Source organism: Rutilus rutilus (genome assembly GCF_951802725.1).
Source record: "Rutilus rutilus genome assembly, chromosome: 9".
NCBI classification, from domain to species: Eukaryota; Metazoa; Chordata; class Actinopteri; order Cypriniformes; family Leuciscidae; genus Rutilus; species Rutilus rutilus.
The window spans coordinates 21,828,937-21,852,010 of NC_140223.1; the positions used below are offsets into that span (position 1 = coordinate 21,828,937).

Genomic DNA, 23,074 nt, shown 5'->3' on the forward strand with positions numbered 1-23,074 from the left:
TTATTACATGGGGAAAATAATCTAAGCTTGACTCTTACGTTTGAACATAACTTGCAATCTACCTTGTGACAATATTGTACATGATAGTATATAAAATATATAATCTTTAAATTATTAGAGGTGGGATTTTTGCAATGCTAGTGTGGCAAACTGAGTGATTGCTATTGCTCTTACTTTTTAGTATGTGTTATCAACAAGGCATGTACAGATATCAAACAAAAATCACAATATCAACAAACATGATTTTATATTTAAAGAATGCTGTCTCATTTTAATGCATCTTCTGGAGATTACAGTTGTCAGATGCATATGTCATTGAGTCTGCCTCATTTCAGAAAAGTATCCATTACATTCCAGAAGTAAGAAAGAAAGTACAATAATTTCATCAGCTTTCCTGTCTCAAACAGTAGAGCGTTGGCGCTTGCAACGCCAAGGTCATGGGTTCGATTCCCAGGGCAAGCAAGAACTGTAATGCTTTGAAATGCAATGTAAGTCGCTTTGGGTAAAAGCGTCTGTCAAATGCATAAATATAAAATGTAAATATAAATTTACGGCTCGTGAGGAATACATTTTATAATGGCTTCTTTTAATGAGACAACCTCAATGACAGCCAACAAATGTGACCTCCAAGGGCACAGTCTTTGAAATGAGAAAAGTCTTTAATAGTGAGTCATTGAATCCTTTACTTAAGTGATTCGTTTAAAAACGCAGATTCATCCAGGAACACTACTGTTTGTTGCTCGGAGACGTACAACATTTGATCCTACTTTGATTTTGTTTGATGTAGCAAAAGCAGGCAAACTCAATAGCAATGTTGTATGTAAAATGTTAGTTACTCAGTATTTACTTCTTGTTTATTGAACTGTTATGAAAGCAATATCATATTCTAAATATTGCTATATTTTGGTATTGTGGAATAATTATACCATCCTTTACTGTCTTTACAGTATACCATACCTGCAGTATACTGTAAATTCCTCCCGGAAATGTAAAACATTCTCATAAGTGTAAATGACATTCCTTAAAAGCTCTTGATTAATTAATGTGTGCATTAAACCATCACTTTCAAATTACACTAAGAGTAAGCAGTTGCCTCTTAGCCCCATATAAATACACTTCTCTTCTCCCTGAGAGTCTGCTCTGCCCAAGGCACCTTATCCCATCTGTCTTGGAGCATCACAACTCCAGCAGGCTTCAGATGCTGATGCCCGCCTGCCCCTAACACCATGCCCTAAGGCTGCAGATCTGTAGCCCCACCCCCTATGGAGGTGTAGATGAATGACTGATGGATTTGACACCTCAGATGAACTCCGACTGCTCATCCCCCTTGGTGTCCCACCCCGGGGGCCCCTGTAGGGCAGAACCCAACCTGACCAGGTCCACCCCACATTTCTGTCAGCAAAAAATCTCCTTTTCCTTGGTACCAGCTCTCACTTTGGGAGCGGTGACTGGCAGCGTGGTAATGAAAGCACAAATAAAGCAGCATGCTGAGATGATAGAAGCGTCCCCAGCACTCCAGACTCGCCTCAAATGGGAGCCGCGCTAGAAAGGAGATATGAGGGGAGGAGGGGAGAATGGGGAAAAAGGGAGAGAGAGAGAGAGAGAGAGAGAAGCCCTGGAGTGGAGCCAAGTTCCCAAGGTAGTGTACAAGTATCTTTAGAAGCCGGCGTCTTGTTAGCTAATACATTACACCAATCACGGCAAGCTATCTTAAGCTACAATTAATCTGCACCCTGGCACGCGCTGATAGGACAGCAACATGCTGTTTCTTAATTAAAAGCAAACGGATTAAAAATGATTAATAACGGTATTAAATATTCTCATGGACTACAAGCATGGGGAATCTGCCTTTCTTATACGGGCTTAAAACGAAGAAGTCATTAACGCTCTCACAATCTTCATAAGCCAGAGCTTTACTTTGTTTGGGATCAAAAGTTGCTTACCTCATGCATATGCATTTCTCTATCACAGCGAGTCAAAAAGGCATCGGTGTGGCGTTTGGTGGCTGTGGAACTTGTTGACTTTTTGATATGGACATTTTTTTTTTTTGCATTTCTTCTATAACCCGTCTGCTTCATTAACCTGCTCCTCACCAGGTGCCCCGTGCGCCAGCGGGAGGCGCGGGAGGGATGTGTGTATCTGTGCGTGTCTGCGTTGTCACACGTTCACATGTGTCTGTGTGTTGGTGTGTGTCAGCGAATGTTGCCGTACACAAAGATGTAGCGTTCTGCAGATTGGGTTTAATAAAATGACACAGACATCAAGCATATACTGTGTATCAGTGATAGGCTTTCAAAAATGTGTTTAATGAAATTGGACCACTGAAAATGGGCTTTGAAAAAAATATAATAACTGCAAACTGAATATTAATAAATTCTTATGACTCATAGGAAATCCACAAAATTATGAAAATTTAATGATTTCACACTTTTTGCACCCTTTCACTGCTGGGCTGTTAAAAATCCCAAACCGGGTCTGATACACCTTTCAGTTTGTATGTGACTAGTTTGAGGTCTGAGAGAACCCACATCGCTTTAAAGAATAAAAAAAAATGTACTATTGATACTTGATGTTTCTTAATTGTATGAGAAATGACTATAAACCTATTTTTTTCTTGATAGCACGATTCATAAATTTACCATTTAAAAATGTTACATCGTGTTTTAAAAATTTGAAGTGTGAATTTAAAAAAAATGCTGAACACACTGGAAGTACAGTCCCAGTGGTTATTATTAAATACAATAAATCAATATTTTTAATTTGTGAGTCCAAACCAGTATTGTTATAGTTATAGTTATAGTTTTTATTTTATAGTTTTATGTTGATTTATTTGACTAAATTGATCTTTTGATCACTCAATGTTTGTTAGTTTTAGCTTATTTTTCAAATTTCAAATTTTAGTTTTACATTTAGTTTTTTATGGCTTAATATGCTAACTAGTACCATTTAAAGGTGTTTAACAGAATTGCATTTCTTAGCACAGTCTAATATTATTACTATTTAGTGGAATTATCATGTTTATTTCATGTTTAATATAGGCGGGTTGTAAAGATTTCAAGTATTATAATATATACCATATAATTTGTGGCCATTGTTATTTATTTAAAAAAAAAATGGTTTTGCAGTAAAAAAAATCATTTAGTTTGTTTTTCAGTTATTTTATCTGCATACTAGATTTTGTTTTTATTTTGAAGTCAAAGGAACATTAAGATATGGGCAAAATATTAGTTTGTTTTTGTTTTCTGTGACCCCAAGAAAATTGATTTCTACAGAACATGAGGGCTTATGTGTTTTGATCCTTTTGATTGTAAGCAAGTAAGCACATGAGTGTTTGTTTGTTTCTGTGGATGTCAGTGTGTATGTGGGTGCGTATGTAGACATGCAAATCACAGCCCCCCCCCCCGGTGCGGTTGTATGAGACGGCTGATTGGGGAAAGGACCGAGGAATTATGAACAAGGTGATTTTATTGTCATCTCTGTACCGGGAGTTATTTTCACTTGGGTGCCAAATAGAAACAGGTAGCAGACGGTCATGACAGAATTCTGTTTAGAAACCAATTACCCGAGTGCTTTTCAAATTGATTTCATTTTGTGTCACCCGTGTGCTGCGGCGGCCGTCCGTTCCAGCCTCTCTTTCCCTCTTGGTGTCCCTCAGGATTCCTCATCTAAGCAGCTGCGTTCCTATCAACCGCAATTTAGTTTGTAAGGAAAGTAAAGGTGAGAAAAAGAAAAAAAAAGAGGAGGCGATGAATTATAAGGAAGTTTGAAATCATAAAGGAGGGGGGCGGGGAGAGAAGGAGGCGTTCATGCGTTCACTCCTTCACAGCTTGTTCTCTCTTCAATGCCAGTCATCAATCATCTGTAGATTAATGATGGACACACAGGGGGAGGGGGGGTGGGCTGCGGCTGAGAGGCGTGTTCAGACGTGTGTGTGAATATGTGTGTGTGAAGAGACAGAGGGGTTCTTAATGAAAGCAGTTTCATGCGTGGCCTGGCTGGAGCTGAAGGGTAGCATGCCCAAGCATGTCCAGTGTGGATCTGGAGAAAAAATTTCAGGTCCAGTAAGGATGGAGTTTTGGAGATATTACTGTCTATGTGTATTCAATAGTTTCTGTCTGGTCAGGTGCTTCCCAGACTCAAATCTTCATCTAATTTTGGTTTCCATCTCGCTTTGCATCTCACACATTGAACTTTTTTTTTATTTTTTTTTATGCTCAGGGGTAAGGAAGAACTTCAGGTCAGGAGTTGGTAGAGACTCTCCTAATTTATTCTCATGGAATTAATAAGGCCTGTTCACACCAGAACGATAACTATGAATATAATTATAATGATAGCTATATTACCGTCCACACCAATGCACAATATCATTCTGTTTATAATAAACACATGGTTGTAGTTTTATCATCTGCCTCTTTAAAGGGATAGTTTACCCTTGTGCAAATTTCAAAAATGACAATTCTGAAATTAATTACTTACCCTTATGTCGTTCCAAACCCGTAAGACTTTCGTTAATTTGCGGAACACAGATGACGATCTTTTTGATGAAATCTGAGAGCTTTCTGTACTCTCCGTAGACAGCCACTCAACTACCAGTTTGACGCTTCAAAAAGTTTATAAAGAGATTGTAAACTAATCAATATGAATTGAGTGGTTTAGTCCAAATTTTCTCAAGAGACTTGGTCACTTTATATGATGGACAGATTAAATTTAGGCTTTTATTCACATTTAAACACTGATCAGATATTAACAGAAGCTCAACGGAATCTGCTGGACGCAAGAACAAACCTTATGCGGAAGCTCAATTGTGCTGCGTAACACGAGAATGAACCTCATTGGTTCTCACACGTCAAGCAAACATGCTTGACCTTCCGTTTACCACAAATGATGTGTGAGCTGATGAATGTTTTTATGTGAATAAAAGCCTAAATTCAATCTGTTCATCATATAAAGCGATTGTGTCTCTTCAGAAATTTTGACTAAACTGCTCAATTCTTAAGGATTAGTTTTACGATCTCTTTATAAAAAGGATCAAAGTGGTAGTTGCGTAGCTGTCAATGGAGAGTACAGAAAGCTCTCAGATTTCATCAAAAAGATCTTCATTTGTGTTCCGAAGATGAACAAAAGTACCTGAAAGCTCAATAAAATTGGCCAAAATATTTAATAAACAAGTGGAAAGATGTCTATAATTTGTGTATAGGTGGTTTTCCGATTCTGTGGAGCTTTATTGCATGTGAGCCTCTACATGGTCAACTGCCGTCAAATTTGACAAAAAACACAAAATAAAAATAAAGACAACTTCCATATGAAGGTTAGCCTGGTTCTACCAGACTCTCGTATATTTCATTTGTACAGAGAGTCTGGCCTCTCTCCATTGACAAGCGTTAACTTCCTTGTAGGCGGGTACTCTGTTAGGGTTTAAAACTATAGGATCTGACCAGAGTCACTCTGGATCTGCCATAACCAATTGCTAACGTTTGGTCGTGACGTATGTCAACTCAAACTAGTGCACAATCTCAACGTCATCGTTCTCAGCCACTCCCTCTGTTCGCTGATTGGACCGGTTAAAAATTGATCGGAGAAAACCAAAGAATACACCACAATCCCAGACGGAGTTACTGAAGGAAAATGAAATTGAGTGGAAGTACGTAGGAGGGCGGAGCCAGGCTATATGAAGGTCCCTGTTCTCCTTCAAATTTTGTGAATTTTTCTCATTTTAGGGTGATGATAATGCCTAGAAAATGTCAACACTGATGGAATGCACATACAAAATTTCTAATAAGATTATGATGTTTGTGGGTAAATTTGGCCTGCATACTTTCATGGTTAAAGGCAGCTGCATACCAAAAAAAAAAAAAAAATTCATATATTTTGTCATTTTCTCAACTACCTTCTGAGGGTATTACATTTATGCATTTGGCAGATGCTTTTATCCAAAAAAGCGCCATGCTCTACTGTTTGTGCTTAAGGAAAACATGCAGAAAAAGTGTTTTTCCACACTTCATTTTAAAATGTTTACATTTTTTTTACAAATAATATAAAATTATTAAAATAATATAATATTCACAGTTTCTGAATAAAAAAAAGTAAAATAAAAAAAAAGTTAAATACAGTTTTGATTGTCATATTGTGGCGAGAGGGGCGTGGTAAAGCAGAGTCTACAACGGTAGGGCGAGCACGGAGATGAGCGCTGAGAAGTAGGTCAAGTGCATGATGACTAGCACCTGTCTCTAATTCCAGTAACTCGCGAAGAGACAAGTGTAAGTGTAAGTGGCCCGCAGACCTGGGATGATATGATTTACCGTTTTGTTGTGAAGTTCGCTGAAGTGCCTGTATATGATTTCTGGAGAGAGAAATAAAGAGCTGAAAGTAACTCGCTGACCTGACTTCCTTGTCCTTTTATTTTGAACCTGCTTACAGTGGTTCCCGAAACCCGCGATGTAGAGTTGGCACGCCGCCGTGCAGCCCGCACAACCAACGCCACTTGCGGAGCTGGTCAAGTCACTTGCCGGTCTTCATCAAACACAACACCAAGCGCTCATGGACTTCAGACTGGAACAGGAGGGTCGTTTCCGTCTGTTGGTCCAGGCGCAGGAGGGGGACCGGCGGGTTATTCTGAGCTTGCTTGGCCTGGAGGTCGCCCCCAGACGCAGTCCCCACCATCTTACACAGCGCTGATAAACACAGACCTACAACTTCAAGGAAAAGTGATCAACCTGGTGGTGCTGGAGCAGTTCATCGTACAGCTGCAGTGCTGGATGGCCGAGTGGGTCAAGTGCCACCACCCAACGTAGCTGAAACTGGCCATCCTGCTGGCCCCTAGCCCCTTCCTAATGTCTCTCTCTCCAGCCCTGTGGCCCAGACATGGGACACGAAGTGGTGGAGGGCGCCGAAGATCCGAGTACCCAGGTCATTTCCAGGACAGGTGTCCAGTCATGGAGATGGAAACTTTGATCCGGGTCCCCGATTCCCCAGGGGCTGCCCTCGATCAAGCCTGGCAGGATCAAATACCTCTGCGTATTAAGGAGGGTACATATTAGGCTTTGGTGGATTCAGGCTATAACCAAACCTCCATTCATCAAAGCATGATGCAACAAGGGGCATTGGATACAAGCCACAAGGTTAAGGGGCGGTGTGTGGATGGTGATGTGGTGGATTATCCTTTAGCTACCTGCCACCACCCCTGGGACCATTTCGATATGGGACAAGAACACATCTGCAAAATCTGTTCGCAACTTGGCTACATCGATGAGCTGCGCTGGAGAGGTGATCTCCCTCGGGTACCAGCGCGAGCGAACTGACTGGGATAGCGGCTCTGAGATCATCCTCTACCGAAACAGCCATCACTGTCTCAACCGGTGTCACTTCATTCCAGCGTTTTAGGAGGTTGAGGTGATAAAGTTGACATGCACCTCCCCTGTCTGTTCGCCGTACCTTATAATCCGGATGTACCCAAAACAGATGGCTCATTCCGATTCTGTGTAGATTACAAGAAGGTGAATGCTGTTTATCCAACGCCTCGAGTTGACGAGCTGCTTGTTCGGTTAGGTTCGGCTCACTTTTATTCGACACTGGATTTGAAAAATGGTTATTGACTTGATCCCCTTATCACCAATATCCAAAGAAAATTCACAATGCAGTTTGGATTACACCAATTTATTACTCTTCCGTTCAGGTTATTTGGGGCTCCCGCTACCTTCCAGCTTCTCATGGACAAAATCCTATGGCCACATAGTATTAAAGGTTTACTGTTTTTACCAGATTAATTTGTTATTGTTTATATCATGATTTTTTGTTAATTGTATTGAATCCAATTTAGTTTGACAACCAAATAACAATCATACCCATTTTTAAAGTAATACAAGATTTAAAAGTTTAGTTAAAAAGTTAAATGGACATTAACTTATCCTTTTATCTTCATCATGTTTTTCCAAACAGTAGGAAAAACTGTGGAACTTTTCTTCTGTGGAAAAAAAAAGCTTTTCGACCCTTAAAATGGATACAAAGCACAATAAGGTATCATAAAATTCCACATGAGTGATTCACAACTGTATTTTCTAAGTATTCTAAAGCCTTATGATAGCTTTATCTGAGGAACAGACATACTGTAAATGTATGTCGACATGAGGGAAAGTATATTATGACAGAATATTTGGGTGAACTGTTTCTTTAACAATTACAGTTGTGTTATAACTGATACAAATAATACAAAGCATTTCACATAGAACCTCATTATCAGTCTGACATTCATGAGTAACTTTGGCTAGCAGTGTTGAAGGAATATCATGGACTAGAAAGTTTATCATCAACTTGCTCCGCTGACCAAACTGTGCAGATGGACGAGATAGAAACGATTGGATTTCACATCTATCAGAAAGTGCTCAGCTTTCAGAGTGCCGTTAGCAATCTAGACATCAATAAGTGCAGTAGATTGATCAGGGGTTGTGGACTGGGGGTTGAAGCGTTCGGGAGGATTCAAACATCTTCAGAAGGAGTACTTAATTGATGATCAAACGCGGCAGGTGTAAATAGCTGTTGCATGCGCGCTTCAGAGCGAGCCTGAGTGTTTGCGTACGCGTGTGAGCAGTGATGAGAGCTATCAAAGCAAAGAGAGGAACTTAAGAGGCCTCATTCAGGGCAAAGCCTTTCAAAATGACCCTGGGGTCAAAACTGGACAACTGTACACACATCCTGCAAAACAGACATGAAAGGCTGAAATCACACACACAGACCCCTCTCACCTCCCCACTCACCCTCATTCAATAAACATGCACACAAAACACATTTGCACATGTTCAAATATACCAATTGGTGGACCCAGATGAGACAAAATTGCCCTTCCACAAACACATTTTGTGGTTTGTTTAAATGTGCACATCACAATAAAAGAAAATAGCGGCCGAATTAAATGCATTGGATGTGCTGTGCTGGACCAATTTTACATAATGTTTTGTACTTCAGTTTCACCTCCAAATGTGTATTTTTCTGTTTAACCATTGAATACAGTGTCAGAAATGGTGCACGCAAACAATGTTTACGTCATAATTTGACACATTATTTAACCAAAACTGACAATATCACAAATATTAACCACGAAACAAGAATCAACCTAGAACTTCAACTTGCAGCTATGATCAGTTTATCAATTTTGCAGTCAGTCACACTGCAGTTTTTTGTATCCCTTTATCTTTGTATCCCTTTATCTTTGTTGTCTTTTTTGTGCTTTAATTATGCCGTGTCTCTTAAACAAACTCTTAAATCAAAACGAAATCTATTGACAAATCTTTTTTTAAATAGAATATTGTAGTATTTATCTTTTTTTATTTTATTTTTTATTCATATGCCTCGTAATCTTTAATCAAAATAATTTCCCCTCCCTCGTGCAGCAACATCTCTTCTCTGATGACATGTTTACTTTGACCAATAGGAAACCACAATGATCCAATTAATTCCCGATGGACAAAATCAAATCCCGCCCCACATTTTTTTTCTTTTTCAATTTTACTCATATATACTTTACAATAGGGGGAAAAAAACACGATTTCAACTTCCGCTTCATGTCGACTGTAGCTGAGAACATTATTATTGATGCTGGTCACTGGAATCTTAGCACACTCACCTGAGATGTAGTACACTTGTTCACTAATCTGCTTACAGATATTTCACAGATGGTTAAATCTGCTATAGTGCTGTAACATAACTGAATCAGATAATGCTAATTCAGTGCGAGGTCAAGAAGACCTTCTTTTTTGCCCTCCAAATGAGGTGCTGTGAAGTACTGTCTGGCATGCATTAGTTTGCTTCTGCTGTTATGCATACTATATTAATGCTATCAGTCATGTTTTTATCATTTTATAGTTTCTTGTTTGTAGTGTCTTGTTCTTGTGTGTGGCTTTATTTGTATAGTTAGTATGTATTAACTGGGATTAGTTTATTAAGGTATAAGAATCCATTGTGCTTTTTACTTGTATTATGCGTTCATGGGTGGGTTACATGACCAAGTCAATCTGCACCTGCAGTGTGGCATACTAAACTTTGCTATCTAAAACTTTTTTTAATTGTCATGTGTAAATATGTATCAGCCTTTCTGACCTCAAATTAATTTTGAGACTATGGAACAGCAACTTTAAAAAAAATACAATTTCCCTCGTGCATATATAAAAATGTTAACCTAAAACCGTTATTGACAGTTTATCTTTATCTAGACATTGAATGACATAGATGACAACTTGCATATATTTTCTGTAACATATAATGCATTAAATAATCAATGAGACTCGTGTAAGCTATTTTTCAAAACTATTTCAAAACAAACTTGTCAGATTTACATGGTTTATTTTAGGAAGAAAATCACAGTCTTTGAAGATATATTTAACATAATGTGGACTGTGTGTGTGACATCCTTTTGGGGATGTGCTTATTGATAAAAAAGTGTATTAAAAAAGTGAATAAAGTTTAGAGAGTTTTCTGTTATGGTTAGGGTGTAAGTTACTGCTGTATATAAAAAATAGTCTATGTGTATGGAGTCTATGGAATATCAGTAAAGATGTGTTGGTATGTGCGTTGTTTTCCCATTTTTTTAAATATAAGTAAGTCACTGATTTGGTTCTGTGTGCTTATTAGAGAGAATCCAGTTGAAAGTAAACAGTGTAAAGTGGATAGACTGCTGTGATATTTAATGCATGGGCACTTCTATATTTTTCTTTTCATCAACCTGTATCTCTGTCACTAATTTAGTGGAGTTTTGTCATTATATGTAAATAATAATTATATCTCCGAATTTGCATTTGTTGTCACTTTAGCATCATTATCATTATCTGAGTGCTATGGCAGATTTTTTTCACCCTGTAATTTAATATGCCATACAGGTTGTGGCAAAGACTCTGAAATGAGAGCATGGCAGTGACATGGTATATCAGGAGCTCGCATCCCGAGAGCTGCATAAACCTCTCGCCTAATCCTGCCTGGGCACTGCCTGTACCTCCACACGCTTCACACAAAAAGCTCCTGCATGCCGCAATATTTAGGGAGCCAGGCATTCCCTGCTTATCTTCAAACCAGAGCCCTCAATGTTCTGTCCTCTAATGCCTGATGCTTCCCTCCTACAGCTGATCAAAGTACTATTTTCTAAATTTCAAGCTTTTTAACTTCAACGGTCTTAAGAGGGATGAGGCAGATCAAACTAAGACGATGAGAGAGGGGAAAAAGAGAGAATGAGAGCGAGAAGGGGAGAGGGAGAATATCTTTGTAGTCTCTTCCCTTTGTTTTTCCTCTCTTACTTTTATACTGGGCTGCTAGATAGGTCAGCTCTATTACCAATCCGCCAGCCCACAAATATTTAAAACAAATTGAATCGCACACCCAATACCCATCACAATTACGGGAGGCACAATAACTAAATTAGCAATTCAACACAATAATTGGAAATGCGGCTTGCTCGGTCCCGGCAGCCTCCCTGGAGGGCCCTGCTGATCTACGGAGGCACGTCAGTGCCGCTAATTCCACAGCTAATTACAGACGCACAGCAGAATGAAGTTGTTTGTCTCCAAATACCATTTTCAGTGTTGAGAAGAACAGAGGCCATGCTGAGATAGACTTAAAAAAAAGTGTGTGTGGTCACGGTGTCTTTTGTGCAATTTCTTGTTTGTTATTGTAGTTTAAAAGAAATTCAATAATAGTAATGATGGTTTGAAAGTGGACATTTAGATCCATCTTTTTCATTTGTTTATATCAGACATGTTGTTACAAAGTGCTGACCATTTTATTATCATTTCTATTTTTCGTAGTAATATGCTGTACTTTATTTATTTTACTTTAATAATACTTTATAATTAATTTATTATTATTATTATTATTAATAATTTACTTAAGTAAAAAGTAATGAAGCAAATTATTATGTGTGTAAACAGTTAAAGCATTGTGCAAAATTGTAATACTGCTCAAAAGTTTGGGGTCAGTAAGATTTATTTGTAAGATGCTTTTATTCAGCTAGGATGGAAGTGATCAAAAGCGACAGTAAAGACGTTAATAATATTTAAAAAAATTATATTTCTATTATAAAATGCTGTTCTTTTGAACTTTCTATTAATCAAAGGATGTATAAAATATAACAAAATATTACATATTTATTATAATAAGACATGTTTCTTGAGAGGCAAATCAGCAGAATGATTTCTGAAGGATCATGTGACACTGAAGACTGAAGTAATGATGCTGAAAATTCAGTTTTGCATCACAGGAATACAAATATTTCCATATTAAAATATGAAACAGTTTCAAAATGTTACTGCTGTCACTGTATTTTTTATCAAATAAATACAGCCTTGGTGAGTATAAGAAACCTCTCTCAAAAACATTAAATAATCTCACTGACCCCAAAACTAAAATATAGTAAACAAATGGAAAATATCTGAGAATGCCTCACTTAAACCAAGCGTGATCTTGATATATAATGCTCTTATATAAATCTGACATTTTAGGGAGACATCACATTATATGTCATTACAGTCACTGGCTGCTGGTCCCCCTCAATTTGTGGGCAAATTGGCCAAGAAGTCCCATCATAACTCCTGCTCATCAGAGACCTTATTAAAGAGTTTTGCAGTCAGCTTTAAATCGCCAACATCAGATCAGTGCACTCTGATTGAACAAACATTAATATCATATTGGCTTGTCACTACGTAATCCGCAGCTTATAGGCCTATACTTTTATATATCATGGCAACAGAGGCATACAGTGGCCTCAAAAAAGTATTTAGACAGTTAAATCACACTTCAAGATTTCTGAAACTGCACTAGATACAAAATATCAAACTAAGTGCATGGCATTTGCAAAGAAAAAATGCTTTTCTCAAAACTAACTTTAACTTTTTTTGTATATTTGCGTGCATGTTTGCTGATAGGACCTGGGAAGAAAAAAACTATCCCCCCCTTAATCTGTAATCTGATTGCCCTGGGAGAGATAGGCTGCAAAAGTGCATAAACAAACATGAGGAATCAAATCTGTCTGTGTACGGATTGAATCGTTAATTAAAATCAGACCCGAGATGACAGGAAAAGCACCCTGATTTTTAGAGTGGGGTTCTGCCATGAACACTGGTGCAGTTGTGAACTATTGAGAGAGAGAGAGAGAGAGGGCTTTTTGGCAGCTGCCCTTCCCAGCTCAACCCTTCAGAATGAGGGACAGCAGATTGAATATTTTAATAGGATGGATGAGAGCACATCAGTGGTGGAGAGAGGATTCAATCATGCGCCTCCGCCATGCAGGGTATCATTTCAGTTTCATATGTTTCCCTCGACTTGACAGTACTTGAAAAACAATGGCAGTGACCCAGTTGCAGGATTCTAATTAGTATTAGATATGCAACAGTTGAGATTAGAATGCAGGCTTCCTTTATGGCGGACGGGCTCTCTGATTACCCAAGCTGCACAAGTGTCAGGCCATGATAAAAGCGGGGAAATAGGGATTCAGATAGGGCATCGTCAGGACCCGGCAGCACATCATTTCACAGGGAGTCATGTTTGTTTCTAAATACTTCTACTCTTCCTGCCATACAGAAAGTTATTTTAATCAGCATTCAGGGGTGAATTTTGTGGTTTCTTAAAGAAAATTAAAATTCTGTCATCGTTTAATCGCCCTCATTTTGTTCCAAACCTGTATGACTTTCTCTCTTCTGCAGAACACAAAATATCGTTATTTTGATACTGAATGGAAGAAAGAGACAACCTTCGAAATCCCAACATGAAAAAACAGTCGCCTTTTTCAAAAACATGCCAAATGTAACATTTACTCTCAACATTTGCTGAAATTGTAACAGAATGTTCAAGAATTGTGTTGAATTGGCTAATTTAAAATAAAAATGAATTGAACATGGAGCATTTTTGGAGTAGCAGTACATTAAGATGTCTGTGATCATCAGGGAAGATACATACGGTATAAGAATACACTATATTATGGTGTAAATCATAGCATTTCTTTTTCGTCTACGATCTGATTGTTGTCTCTTACACAGAAACAGTGTTCTGTGTGATTGTGTCTGTATTTAAGATAATACACTGAAAACTGTAAAGAACAGCTTGATTTCGCTTTCCTCATGTCTTCCACTGTTGATGACTATTCATAATATCAGTAGCTTTAATTTATGGCAGAACATGCATGCTGGCCTATTGTTAAAGCTATCCTCAACTATAGTGACTGCAGAAAAATCATTAAATGGGTACTTCACCGCTGGCAATATCGGCTTTCAATAAAACTTGACTGCCTATACAGTAGAAAACAGAGAAAAAAATGCTGTTGTCTTCCCTTTTGCCAAATAGGTATAGGAAAACTTCAGTGCACTGGGCAAGTTGCAGTCCAAGGCCACTCCCACCCAGTCTGCTATCGATACGCTTACCAGATTCAAATACCGCATTTCCTTAGTAGGAAATACTTCTTAGCTAAATTTTAGCCATTATGTCGACTTGTATTGTTCCCGGGTGCAAGAATTCAAAGAGTAAACATTTAGCGGGAGTGAGTTAGCGTTCCATTTTTTACCATAATGCTGTTTAACGGAGTAGGGTATTCCTGCAATCCCAGAGGCCTCAGGACTGCATTTTTAGGACCCTAGTTTTTTGTATGTATTAGCATTTATACTATTTTAAAGCACTTACTATTCATTTCTGTATTTTTATTATTCTTTTTCAGGAATGATTTAGTTGTTTAATTGTACACATTTATATTGTCATAACCTACCCCTAAACATCCTCTTTGGTAACCTCAAATATTTATCCTTATTTGTTTCAAATGAGCAACTTGATTCTGGTTTGTTTTTTGTTTTTTAGAAAGAAAGAAAGACTATTTTCTGTGTATGTGCTAGACTTCAATTTATTAGCCGGAGCACAGCGTGACTCTTCACGTCTGATGTGATGCACTTAACAAAGTGCGGTAAATGGTAAATTAACCAAACTGGTGTGTTTATTAGTACATTAATAGATTAAGATCATTTGAAAACAAATACCAGTTTACAACATCCAGCAGCAAAATGAACTGTTTTCAGCCCTGGAAAAAATTAAGAGACCACTGCAAATTTTTCTTAAATCAGCTTCTCTACATGTATGGCAGAAATTCCATTCCAGTGTCTGTTGAATTCCAACACAGGCATTAAGTGATCACCTGAACCAAATCTTATTTAATGAGGAAAAGTATAAAAACCACTGCTGTGTTCAGCACTATCCTCTTGCAATAGGACCAGCTGGATGGCAAAAACAGTGCTAGTAGTATCTCAAAAGTAATTGGAATCCAAAAATAACTATTGACCATGCCAAAAGAGTTGAAAGAGAAAGTTTTGAGTGAGGAAAAGAAGGGTTCAATTCTGGTTTTACTGGCAGAGGGATACAGTGAGCATTGGGTTGCTTCCATCCTTAAAATTTCAAAGATGGCGGTTCATAAGAACAAGGTCAAGCAGCAAACATTGGGGACAACAAAGCTACAGACGGGCAGAGGGCGAAAACGACTCTCCACTGACCGGGATGACCGCAAACTCATTCGAATGTCACTTAACAACCGTAGGATGACATCAAGTGACCTACAAAAAGAATGGCAAACGGCAGCTGGGGTGAAGTGCACGGCGAGGACGGTTTGAAACAGGCTCCTTGGGGCAGGGCTGAAGTCGTGCAAAGCTAGAAAAAAGCCCTTCATCAATGAGAGACAAAGAAGAGCCAGGCTGAGGTTTGCAAAAGACCGTAGAGACTGTAGAGAACTGGAGAAAGGTCATCTTCTCTGATGAGTCCAATTTTTTGCTTTGTCCAACACCTGGTTGTCTAATGGTTAGAAGGAGACATGGAGAGGCCTACAAGCCACAGTGTCTCGCACCCACTGTGAAATTTGGTGGAGGGTCGGTGATGATCTGGGAGTGCTTCAGCAAGGCTGGAATCGGGCAGATTTGTCATTGTGAAGGACGCATGAATCAAGCCACGTACAAGGTTGTCCTGGAAGAACACTTGCTTCCTTCTGCTCTGACAATGTTCCCCAACTCTGAGGATTGTTTTTTTTCCAGCAGGACAGCGCTCCATGCCACACAGCCAGGTCAATCAAGGTGTGGATGAAGGACCACCAGATCAAGACCCTGTCATGGCCAGCTCAATCTCCAGACCTGAACCCCATTGAAAACCTCTGGAATGTGATCAAGAGGAAGATGGATGGTCACAAGCCATCAAACAAAGCCGAGCTGCTTGAATTTTTGCACCAGGAGTGGCATAGTCACCCAACATCAATGTGAAAGACTGGTGGAGAGCATGCCAAGACGCATGAAAGCTGTGATTGAAAATCAGGGTTATTCCACCAAATATTGATTTCTGAACTCTTCCTAAGTTTAAGCATTAGTTTTGTGGTGTTTAAAAATGAATATGAACTTATTTTCTTTCCATTATTCGAGGTCTGACAATACTGCATTTTGTTTGTTATTTTGACCAGTTGTCGTTTTCTGCAAATAAATGCTCTAAATGACAATGAGAAAATGAGACAACAAATGAGAAATGTTGTCAGTAGTTTATAGAATAAAACAAAAAGGTTCATTTTACCCGAACACATACCTATAAATAGTAAAACAAGAGAACTGATAATTTTGCAGTGGTCTCTTAATTTTTTCCAGAGCCATATATACTAACTGGAAACTGCTGACACTGAAAGCCTTGTTCTTACGTTAAAAATAAGGTTGAAAGATAATAAAAATGAATCATTTCCATGGGTCTAGTCTTTGCATCAAGTCTCCTCTGTTGGCGTAGAATTAGCTAGGTGGCGCTGTCGCAAAAACTAGGGTCCTGAAGCCACAGCCTCTGGTATTGCAGGAATATAATATTGGGAGTAAAGAGTAGACATAGGACAACAATTTTCAATGATAAACCTACCCTTACAATAACAGTTCTGTTGATAACCCTCTGTCGATCTGACTGCCACTGGGTGGGGAAGTAGAATCTGTAGTTTTCAGGCTAAGCCTGGATCTGTCAAAAGGTTTTCTGACAAAGAAGCTCAAATTTATTAGTCTAGGTAAAAAGAGAGAGTAAACATTGTTAATTTACATATACTACCGACATTGTGTCTTCAGTCAGTTTTACTCTTAACAAATCATTTGAAGCCTTGATTCATAGTGGACATGTACACTCTGATTGTAAAAAAAAAAGGTCCATGTTCATAGTTTGGCTGTCTCGAGACTGTGGGTTCACGCTGACACATCCTCGTTCTGGACCCTCCACCAAATCCCATTAACTCTCTCTCTCTTTGCTCAGTATTAGTCACAAGTCAAAGATCAGCAGCCTGGCCATTCTCTCTAATTAACCCAGCATACACACACTCGCTCGTACACACACACACCGCAGGTAGCAGCAAAGTGCTGGGATGTTGGGTCAGTTGAAAGTCCACAGAGCATTTAATTAAAACTTTCTGAGCATTCTGCCTAATGGCCGCAGCTTCACAGATTCCAGAGGCGGCTTCATTTGGCCGTCTGAGCCCGGGTCAGTGGTTCATGTTGTGGCACTGCTTTAATCCACTGGACCTCAGTCGTCTCAGTGGGCTTGACATCCCTCACCTGCAGTTTGCCCATGGAAATTTTAAACTAAATGGCCACCATATCAGTTCTTTATATGGTATAGTTGTGTAGAGGTAACCACCTGTCCTTATGAATGTCACACTAAAATGAGACTGCTTGCACTTACAGTATCTACACATTTAGTCATGTTTGTGAACAAACTCAGACTCAAACTTTCTCTGTGACGTGTATTGTATGGCTAATTAAAAGTGCAAGGGTTGTTAAGGCTCATTGAAGTGCATTTGAACAAAAATGCTCTGTTATTAGGACACTAGATGGCAGTGTTGCACACATGTGCTCTCACAACTCCACCATTACTGTCATATTGTAAATGTAAACAAATGTTTGTGAATATCAGGCAAATATAAGATGCATATATTAGACACACACACACACACACACACACACACACACACACTATATATATATATATATATATATAATTTTTATGTCTTAATAATTTATTATTATTTACATGCATGTATGCATACATGCATTAAATAATATTATAATATATAGATTTTTTGTAACAGAGTTTTTTGCATTTTTGTGTATTTAAGTTATTGATGCATTTGGAAGGACAATCTAAAACATTAAAACAAAGACTTTTTCTATATAGTTGCATGAATTAGCTGACAGTGTCGTTAATGCCCTTCATAAAGCAGAGATTATTATTGATGACATTTGTGTTTCTTCTTTTCTTTGTTTGTTTTGTTTGGTTTGTTTAGGATTATTATCTATCTTTTTACTTATGTTTAGAAAACGGCTTCTTGGAAATGATTGCCTTATAAAAGAGCACACAAATCACCTCCTTATCTTTTAATTTCGAATTATTGATTTTGTCCATACAAATGAATGCACTGACAATGAGAAACACTGAAAATATTTAGCTTTTGTCATCGCCTGAATCTTTTGATGCATTGTAAACCCTGGTCCTTTTGTGGGTATGTGAGTATCCTATACCGCATGGCCATGGGGTTCTCAAAAAATAAAAGAACCTGTAAATGGTTTGTGTTAATAGATATAACATTCATTCTACGTGTTAGAGTATATTTCAGCCGCTCTCATTAACACCAGCGTGCCTTAAAGGCTCTTTTCACACTCATTTGTTTTTATGAGTGAGTTTCACTAAACTCCTGCTGTGACGTTGTTATAGGAAATGAAAACAGTCACTGGAATTTCATAATTTAAGTCATTAATGTCAGACAAATGGACAGAGAGAGAAAGGAGGAGAGAGACAAATTATTCTCTAATGCTGTTCTTAAACACTTCTTTTATTGAAATAACATGAACTAATAAAATTACTTTTATCGTCTATTTATTTATTTATTTATTTGGTAGTGTTACACTGATATAGCTGCACTGCTCAGGTTTTGTGGCCCACATTTTTAGGTTTGAATCAAATACATAGATGTTTGAACTACAATAGCATGCTAACTCCCAAGACCTTGGTATTCTTCTAGGTGCCTTTGCTTTCCTCTCCCTTGCATGTCTCCCTTGATCTCTCTCTCTTTCTCTCCATCCCTCTGTCTTTGTTTTTTGCTCTGTTGTCTCTGGCTCACAGTGTGCACAGTAGAGGTCAGATGAAGGGCTTTCAGGCCTATTCAGCTTTCTCAGGCCTGAGGTTTAAATAACACCCAGAGCCCAGTGACCCTGCACAGACTGCAGCTCAGCTGCCGATGGCTAGTACAGCTCTCTGTAATTCTCCAATACAAGTACAAACCCTCTTCAGCCCTCTTTCACTGCCACTTTTCACTTCTATAGTAGGTTCTCGTCTCTCTCTCTCTTTTTTTTCTTTCTTTTTTTTTCCATCTTTACACACATGCACGAAAACAGTGCTTTTTTCACCTTATCCCATGTCTTGAGGTGAAGTGTGCTATTTTTACCCCTACACAATCAAACTCACTTTTTAGCTTAGCGGCGATAAAACTTTGGTAAGAAAAAATCCCATATATTTTCCTATAGGACATTTATCCAGCCCCTAAAACACACCTAAATCCCATATCAGTGCCATAGAAATCACTCAAGCACCTTAGCAACTGCATAGCAACACTCTGGCAACCACCCACAGCATCCTAGCAACATGATGGTGAGTTACTCTGCAGGAGGAAAAACAACAACACTTAAACCAGCCTAAGCTTGTTTGCTTAGCCTGGACATGTCTCTGCACAGCTAATTTAGCTGGGGGACTGGCCACAAATCCCTCTAAAACAACTAACAGACCAGACTAGGACACCAAATAAAACCAGAAAAACAGCTTATGGTTTAATGTGGTTTATCAACAAAGTTTTGTTCCTTGTTATATGACATACTGTATAGCTACTGCTAGCTAAACTGGTTCACAAGATGAGAAGATACAGTAGATATAAGAAATATATCTTAAGGTTATGTGTTTTTTTTTTAATTAATGTCATAATACTCTTTATAATACATATATAATATAACATATTATTGATGATATTTGTGGTTTTGGGATTTTTTTGTATGTTTGTATTTATTTATTTATTTTACAGGGAGATAATAATCCAGCATTACACTTTATCTGTATATGTATGTATAAAATAATCACCTTAGAATTGATTGTATAATAAAATAAAGCACAGATCACCTCCTCATCTTATATTTTTTAACTATTAATTTATTAAATATATCCTAAGGTTACGTCTTAAGGTTATGGCCACTGTCTTAAATTCAGTGATGCAGTTCTCTAGTGTCATGACATTTACCTCAAGAATCCTGTTTTATCCATAAAAGTAGCTTTGAACTTGGATTATTCATGCACGTTGAGAAGGCTGTAAAATCACATGGAAACAGTGTGTTCAGTATATGAAATGAAATGAGGCATTTATATAGCGCTTTACTGTACTGTACACCTTTACAATCATATCAGGGGGTCTCTCCTCACCCATCACCCGTGAGCAACATCCACTTGTATGATGTGACAGCAGCCACAGAGCACCAGTGCGCTCACAACACCAGCTATTGGTGAGGAGCATGTGAAAGCATGGGGATTATTATTAGAAGGTAATGATTGATAAAGGCCAATGGAGGGAATTTCTCCAGGAAAACGGGGTTACCCCCCTGGGGTTGCATATATGTCTTTCATATGTGAACATTTGAAAGACATACAGTATATGATATGTGACATGAAAAAGCTCATGACGCCCAGTGTTTTTCCTCTTTAATACAGAGTGTGCTATGGTCAGCTACTTCAAAGTAGAAGAGACCTGCCAACACACACACACACACACACACACACACACACACACACACACACACACACACACACACACACACACACACACACACACACACACACACACACACACAGGAGAGCTGCCCTGAGGAGACAGGAGTCAGGCTGTCAGGACCAGCCAGCATGCGTCTAATCCTCAATCCCTGTTTGAAATGCAGGGCCAGGGTCAAGGATTACAATAAACTCTGATTATCAAATAATTCATGCATTCTTATTCCAACAGAGTGCCCCATACCGCCACCCCTGAATACAGAGCTGGAGGAAGGAGACGGGGAGGGCCACATCAAAGAGGAGAGAGAAAGAGTGAAGGAAGAAGAGAGACAAACGGATAGACTTAGGGCTTCTTTCCCACTGACATGTTCCTTCGGGCCACAGCACTGGCATCCTCACATCCCCAATCTCTTCCTGTATCTTGTCCTCAGATCCCAGAGCAACTAGAGGCACACAACACGGAGAGTGCTATCTGTCAAATATCTGACACGTTCAGAAAAGAGGAGCTATGATAGAGGTATTTCATGCATGAGCATCTATGTGTGTGCGTGTTTGTGTATGCATGTGGCAACCAGGTGGAACATCACCTCCTCGCCGTGCAATCCCACAGGCTCCTCTGGGTGTCCTCGTCCCCTGTCCCCTGGCTGGACATTAGCATTCATAGAGCCAGTAGGCCGTGTCATTCTCCATGCCGCCTCCCATTGAGATGTGCTGAGAGGTTCCAGCTGCTACCCCGCAGGTCACCCGCTCCGGCTCTTACTCAGACAGTTCAATGACCGCTGCAATATTTACGCAATAGATCACAATTATTACTGTAGTGTATTGATCGTATGCAGATGAGGTTAACCTTGTGCATGGATCAGTGAGGGAGGTTAGCGAGCACTTCGCACCCTCCCTGCATGCTGAACGTGGGTTATCGCCTTCCAGTTTAGCTCTTCAAACACATTGACGCTGAAATCTCACATTTGTTCACGCAAACAGTGATTAAGATCTTTTAGGTCAGGGCGCATTGTTTCTGCTTCATATTTATATTGCTCGGTATCTCTTAGATCATAATAGAGGGAGATTGTTATCAGTGCATGCGTCTGTTGCTCTTTTTGTGTGTGTGTGTGTGTGTGTGTGTGTGTGTTTCTGTTTTTTGTCTAGCGTACTTCCAAACTTTGCCTTTAACAACTTTTGCATTAGAGGTGGCAGTACCATGTTACAGTGATTGTAATAATAGTAGATTGATATATAATGATACTGGATAATTATGTTGGGTTGCAGCCACATAAATAATTTTCATGACATTAATTTCCTGTAACTTTTCACGCATATGCGTTCTAAAATATTCTGAATAAAATATTCTGAATAAAATATTACTATTTAGTGTGAAACATACAGCACGACTAATGATGTCTGATTTATCAGCAAATGACTCTTATGAGCCAGTTCTTTTTAGTGAATCGAATACAGAGCAACTAGTGAAAACTGATTCTTGAGCTATTATGATTCATATAAGCCGTTTTTTTAGTTAATCAACTGTATACAGGACAACCAGTAAATCCAGACTCTTAAGCTAAAGACTCAAATAAACACGTTTTTTTTGTTTGTGTATCAAAATTCAGAATAATGCCATGCAACCTGTGAAGTCTAATTATCAAGCTAATTACTTAAATGAACCAGTTTTTGTATTACTGAATCAAAAGCATGCCATGTGACCAGTAAAGTCCAGTTCCCTGGCCAAAGTCTCTCGCGAGCCAGTTCTTTTTAGAGAATCACAAACACTTTTAATCCGTTTGAGCAGTTTCTTAAAGGTGCATTGCGCAACTTTTCATGTTAAAAATACCCGTTTTCTAACCCATACATGCTTAAACAATTGCCTGATGGGCTGACTGAGCCCTTCTCTGATCACTGCGATTGCCTCTATAATCCTGTACAGTAAAATAAATAAGAGGGATTCGGGTCGGAATCTGAGACTGGGCGTGACGTCATGCGCGTTCACGGCACGCTCATATGTCTGGCAGGTTTGTGATTGTGTATGCGCCGACGCCGCCATTCTCCGTAGAAAATGGATTCTAAGAGACCGGCTTGTAGTTCATTTCAAACACCAACGCAAACTCCACGTAAGATAAAAAAAAAAAGAGAACTTTTGTCTAGTGCAACCAAAAGGTCCAAATTGGAGTCAGACAGGCGTCGGGGTAAGACGAGAGTAAACATAGGGAAGGCTTTCAACAAATGGAGAGATCTCCGGTCTGCTCTAGGGCTCAAACGGGATCCTCAGTTGGCT

General features: G+C 38.9%; 1 long non-coding RNA gene across 1 annotated transcript in view; it reads left to right on the plus strand.

Annotated features, from left to right (window-relative positions):
• The window catches only part of LOC311296996, a 73,872-nt gene extending 52,550 nt beyond the window's left edge, over positions 1-21,322 (plus strand). The window contains exon 3 of the long non-coding RNA XR_014628728.1: positions 21,038-21,322. This is a non-coding gene — a long non-coding RNA (uncharacterized lncRNA). The remainder of the gene's footprint in view (positions 1-21,037) is intronic.
• Positions 21,323-23,074: the final 1,752 nt, after the last annotated feature.